At 35.7% G+C, this 6,594-nt stretch overlaps 1 long non-coding RNA gene across 1 annotated transcript; it reads right to left on the bottom strand.

The window, feature by feature from the left end:
- Positions 1–2,537: 2,537 nt before the first annotated feature.
- LOC141369177 (uncharacterized) lies at positions 2,538–4,358 on the bottom strand. Its single transcript, XR_012372747.1, has 3 exons — positions 4,197–4,358; positions 3,861–3,967; positions 2,538–3,767 (listed from the first exon to the last, which is right to left on the bottom strand). It is a non-coding gene; the product is annotated as an uncharacterized lncRNA (long non-coding RNA).
- Positions 4,359–6,594: the final 2,236 nt, after the last annotated feature.

Here is a 6,594-nt window from a genome sequence, read left to right as displayed (position 1 = left end):
ATAGGATGTGTTGTCATAATATGTTAAATTGTTCTTTGACAATTACATAGAAGGTATGTTGCTTTATTAAGTGCAAAAATTACCCAGAAACGTTTTTACATGTCTATTTACAACCCTAGAATTTGTCATTTTAATTAAATGGTCTATTTTTGCCCTATTTGAAAGGGTCATGAATAATAATGTTGAGCTCTGCTCTGATTGCTTTGCTCTGAGGCTCATGCCAGAAGCTCATATTAGTAAACAGACCTTATATTTTGAGCCCTTATCAGACAAAAATACATTTTGAGTAACAACTAATCAGCTAAACGCTAGCATATGATATAGCATTTATTGGCATGTAGCGCTAACTCAGCAGTTACAACTCTGTTATTAGCATTTTAACAAATTTGTAATTAATATGTAATTTAATGTTTTCAAAACATGCACATTGTGTAATGGCTTCCTTTGCTGCTCTATAAACCTAGACTACTAAGGAGACCATGGTGTCTGTGTGAACTGATTATTTCGTAGACATCTTTTGAAAATTAAACAATTGCGTGAGTTTGAGGAAGATAAAATTAATTAACTTTTTTTAATAATTTTTTTAAAAAGGAACTCAGAATTGTGTTAATATATATACTTTTTGTTTAAAAAAGAAAAGAAAAAAAATACATAATTATGAAAGGTGCCCTTTATTTCACTTGAGCCCCTGCCCCTTAAAATGTCTGTGCACGTCCCTGCTCACAACACACACACCGTGACATGAGATTCACAACATAAAACAAACATAAGTTTTGTCTAAAATCAGTTTGTATTTCATGTAAGTGTAAACTGTCGATGGCCATCTTAGGAGATTCTCTGAGTGAACTTTAATATGCATAACTGAATGCAAAACTGTGTCGGTTTACTTGTCTGATATTTCATGATATTTCTATAAGCTGTATACATCAGCCTTAAGACACAAGTTAATTTCATAGAAATGCTTGTCTATTCTGTGTTTGTCTAAAGGATTCTTTAATCTGTACTGTTTGTGTATTTTGCAATTTTAAACATACATATAGGCCTACTGTAGGCCTACGTGCCTTTCAAAAGTTTTCAGACAAAACATGCAAAAATCCTCAGTTTGCTGTGGAGTCAAGAAATGTCTAAACATTAAAAGATGAATAGACACAAGTACAGAAATGTCACCTGTTTTAACATGCACACTATTCCAACTCAATGACAGAACACGTTTGTATTTTAATACTATCTAATGTGGCCACATTATGACCATTGACTCAGAAGTGTTAAGTGATGAACTGTGTCCTAATGCATTAATTGTTCACACACATATGTAGTGTCAGTTTGATCCATTTCTTTTGAGTTTTGCGTTTGGGTACAACATACAAGTCAGCATTAAAGGCTGTTTTTCTTTGTTGTTAAAGCATGTATTTTGAAACATAATCAAAGGTTAATAAAATGTGACTTCTGTACTTCTGACACACTGATATTCATCTTACCAATTTCTGGTCTCAACAGCAAACTTTGTCTTTACTGTCCTGATACTTATGGTGTGCACTGTATACTGTGTGTGCATGTATGTATATATATTTTTTTCTCAAGAGTAACTAGTAACTCGCTACTTGTGTATTTATTTATTTAGTTACTTGTACTTTTACTTGAGTACATTTTTTGGCTACTCTTTCCACCTCTGGTTATTTGTCATGTTCTTTTCTCAGATTGAGCTTCCTTACAATCTGACAAATGTCTTGTTGTGGCTCAAAAATGGGCTGCATACATGCGGTTCATGTATGTCAGGGGTGGGCATCGAGGGCCGCAGTCCTGCAGAGTTTAGCTTCAACCTTAATCGAACACACCTGAATGGCATTTCCAAACAGTCCTGAAGACTTCAATTAGATTTTTCAGCTGTGTTTGATTAGGGTTGGAGCTAAACTCTGCAGGGACACTGGCCCTCAGGACCAGGAGTTGCCCACCCCTGATGTATGTCTTCTTTAGTCTGTTGGCTCTTTAAAGGGGACAGAGAATGAAAAACCATTTTTACCTTGTCTTTGTTGAATAATGGTAGTCTACCCACATTCACAAACATACAAAAAGTGCTAAACATGCTAAACATCTCAGTCTCATAGAAATTTCTCTTTTAGAAATTTCAGCCAGAAAACAGCCCAATCTGAAAAACTGATGCTTATGACATCATAGGCATCTAACTGCCCTTCCACTTTAAAATAATTGGCTACATTTTTTGAGTGGCAGCAAAGTCAGCCAATCAGTAATGAGATTGCAAGTTAAGCCAGTAGGGGGAGCCAAATAGGTGCAAAACCACCTGTTTAAAATCCCCCACCCTAATAGAGCTATTTGAGAGAGGTTTTTAGGAAGCTTCTAAGGCATTACAGCCACAAAAAAATAATTGTCTACATGTCACATCACAGAACAAGGATAAATACTCCGTTCAATCATTCTATGTCACCTTTAAGTTTTTTACTGGCACACATCACATTTTGCACTTACTGTGGAGTGTGGAGTGTTGAACTTGAGACTGTTTACATTTTTTTGTGCCCATATGTACGTTTTATGTACTGGTTTTATTTTTGAAAGAATATTTTCCAAAATTGTATGACGTTTTTGTTGAGTTATTATTACACAATTCTTTTTCATTTTTTTTTATTCTTGCCCCTGACAAATAACCCAAATTACAAAAAAGACTAAAAACTAACACTAAAACTAATAAAAACTAAACTAAAACTAAGCATTTTCAAAAAAAAATAAAAACTAAACTAGCAAACCCACTTTAAAAACTAATTAAAACGAAACAAAAACAAAAATTCAAAACGAAATAAAAATAGAAACTAATGAAAAATGCAAAACTATAATAACCTTGGTAGAGGCGTCACGTTGTAAAGGTCAAGCTGGATGTAGTCGGAATTAATGCCCCATTGTTTACTAGCGTGGAGGAGGATTTTTCCAATTTTATTGTATGTCGAAAGACATATTTATGTTGTTGTGTCAGTTTATTGTTTAAAATGGTAATTTCATGTGCATATGGATGATTAATGAATGTGACCTTTCCAACATAATGACGTCATGCGCGTTGCAGTCCAGCACAAGACAAACAATTGTGGTAAAAAAGTATATACATTTTTATTAATTTTTTTAGAAAAAGAGCGATGGATTCGCTAGATAAGGCCTAAATATTCCTCAGCTGGGATTGCGGTCATTTGAAGCACTTTAAAGTCCTTTGAAACTGCATAGATTTGGACTTCAACATTCTGGTTACCATTGAAGTCCATTGTGTGGAGAAAGATCCTAAAACGTTTCCTCAAAAAACTTAATTTCTTTTCCACTGAAGAAAGACATGAACATCTTGGATGGCATTGGTGAGTAAATTATCAGGAAGTTTTCATTTTGGGGTGAACTAATCCTTTAACAGACCATTGATCTGTGGGACATAGGATAACCCTACTAACATTAACCATGGTTTTGCTAGACTAACCAAATATTAAAAATTATTGTAATCAATAAAAAAAAGTTATCTTATGAAATTCCTTCTTTTTTTTCTTTTATACAATGGGTTCCAATGTTGTTTAATTCCCAACATTCTTGTGTTTGACAGAACTCATACAGGTTTGAAAATACTTTCATCTTAAAAAGTGACATTTATTTTTGGGTTAGCTATGCCTGTGAACTCAATAAGATAGGTCAGTTGGCCTTTGAGCAGAGTTTACATGTTGTGCCTCTAACTTACTCACCGCATCTGAGGATCGTGTGGCTGGATCCTTTTTTTCACAAAAATCCTGGATCACGAGGGAAACACACACACACAAAGCAATATTATCTATTTAGTTACTAACAGAGACATTTGCAAAAGCTTGCAAAATGTTACTTACCAGGTCCAAAACACCTTATGATCAGTAGGCCCATATCCCGCGATCAACCGTAGACTCAAAAACCTAGTTTTCTAGATGCAAGAAGTGTGGTTCGAGATCCTCTCTGTCTAAAGAGAAAATGCTCTCAGTTAAGACATTGTAAAGATATGCAGATTTTTTTATTATCAAAAACTAAGTTAACGTTAGCTGACACTATGCTAAACATGCACAGTACCATAATAACGCTACATTGAAATATATACTATCTATATTGCTCTAATCGCGGTTAGATTCTTAATGTAACACACTATATTTTGATGTTAGCTGATTCTTTGTATGAAATAAAAAGTTATTTACCTTCCGCAGATTGCAATATGTCCGTCACACGATGTTAAAATTCGTTATCATTACTCCTTTTTTGTTCTTCATTTACATCCCGCCACTCCATCAAAATAAAAATTGAACAGTCCGATGTCAAATAGTCCATGTTTTAAACAATATAAAAGACACAGAACCGAAGTAGTACTGAAGATCCCACCTCCCGCGTAGTGTGGGATTTGATTTTGTTGTATTAATCGTGCTGCTTATAATCTTAATTAATGTGTATTGTTACAACAATGTTTTCTGTGATGACCACAAGAAAGTTGTCTGTGTGTGTGGAAAGTTACCAAGGAGGGGGTGGCTGGTATGTGTGTGGGAGCCAGGGGGGCTATAGAAAAAGCCCTGGAGGGAAAACACACAGAACAGATGGTTTCAATAAACAAGTTGTTTGCTTTATAATTATGTTATATTTAGAGAAAGTGAAAATTAGTATGTTTAACTAATGAATGCATTTAACCAATTCATGAACAATGGAGTATTGTTGTGTTGTTGAATAATTATGTTTTATATATTTACTGCTTACATTTCATGATGATTGCCAAACGTGTTAAAGTTACAAAGATGTCCAAATAAGGACTGTAGAAATTGATTTTGTTCCATTTTATATTTCTTTAATTAATCATTTTATTCTACAAACACTGTGTGTTTCATATATGCATTGAGTTATTACGTAAAAATGAGGTGTTTGAGTTTGAGAGTGGAAAGCTACCAGCTTGGGTGTGTGTGTGTAAAAATGCAAGAAGAATTAACTAGGAATGTATGTCTGGAAATTGTCAAAGATAAGAAAGAGACCAGAGTGGGAAAAGCAAACAGATAACCATGTATTAACCAATGCTTTAATATTCATAGGATAAAATATGCAATATATTTCTTACTTAATCAGTATTAATCAGTGAATAATTGATGTAATAAATATAAGATGTTGTCTTTGATAAATGTGTATTAACCAATGAAATGAAGGTTGCATACAGAATAATCTAATGGGGGGATGGCAGCTCAACTTGGAAGAACAGAATCTCCTGCGCTTGTTCTTTGTGTGTGTGTTTTCTTCCCTAACAGATGTTTTTTTGAATAATGATTAAAGTGTTTTGCTTAGAAGTAGTATTGCAGTAAAAGATGTAATATGTGTTTATCTATCTAAAGAAGTTAATGTGTGCCTTATTCATATAACCAATTTTACGAATAATGAAATTATGTCATGATATTGAAATGTGTTCTACATAATAATCACTTTTATCTTACAGTTTGTTTTTTATGAATAAATGAATGTTTTATTAATGATTTGTTTTTAAGAAAGCATTATAAAATGCTATGTGAAGTCAATCATATGTAAAGTGGAAAAGTACTGGGGGGAGAAGAGACAAACTGCAGGACTCTCAAAGTTGGGGGAGAGCAGTTGTTTTTTTCCTTTGTCTGTGTGTTTATCTTTTGTCATGGTCCTGTCAGACATCCGTGCTAGATGTAGGTCTGAGTGCATCTGACAGAACCGTGGCAGTATCATGTTCTGTGTGGGGACATGTGGGATCACATTCTGTGTGTGGCTGCCACATGTTCCCGGTGTCTTGTTGCTGTCGTGATCTTGCCAGACCTTAGTGTAGATCAGGTCTATGTTCTGTGGGCAAGGTCAGGGCAGCAGTGTGTGTATGTGGGAACACGTGTGTTCACATCATATCTGTGTGACACGTGTTCCCAGTGTTTTGTGGCTGTCATGGTCTTGCCTGAGTTTGGTTATTATCCAGAGGGCAGGGCCAGGGCAGCATTGTTTTATGTGGGAATACGTGTGTATTCACATCATATCTGTGTAACACGTATTCCCAGTGTCTTGTCACTTTTACCCTACTCCCTTATGTAATCATGTCTTAAGTGATTAATTATGTTCACCTGTTCCCCATTGATGTGGTGTCTTTATAATGCCCTTGTGTTCTCTGTGTGGTGTGCGTGCGTTGTTTGATGTTTGTTAAATCCAAGTGTTCTGGTTTCCGTTTATCTGTTACAGTTATTTGTGTTCATCACATTGTTTTGTTCCTTCTGTTTTTACCCCCTCGTGGGTGTTTCAGTTTTTGTAAATAAATCTTTGTTATATTTTCTTACATCTTGCGTTTGGGTTCATCTTCTATTATTTTTCCATTATCCGGTTTACACGTACCGTGAAATAACGCACGCACCCAACAGAACCCAGCGAGATGTTTGCTGGCAGCCGCCTGGCGATTCGGGGAAGGAGATCCCGTCCCGCATACGAGTCGGGTTACGAGTTCTATGACCCACTCGTATGCGGGCCCGAGGGTAAGGCCAGGTGGCGATCGCCCGGATCGGCTGAATCCCGCCAGACTCTATCCAACCCGAGAGCCATCTGGACCGGGGCTGTCAGACTGGG

The sequence above is a fragment of the Misgurnus anguillicaudatus genome, chromosome 12 (genome assembly GCF_027580225.2).
Source record: "Misgurnus anguillicaudatus chromosome 12, ASM2758022v2, whole genome shotgun sequence".
NCBI classification, from domain to species: Eukaryota; Metazoa; Chordata; class Actinopteri; order Cypriniformes; family Cobitidae; genus Misgurnus; species Misgurnus anguillicaudatus.
The sequence above is the reverse complement of the archived record's forward strand: the minus strand, read 5'-3'. Positions and strand labels throughout refer to the sequence as shown.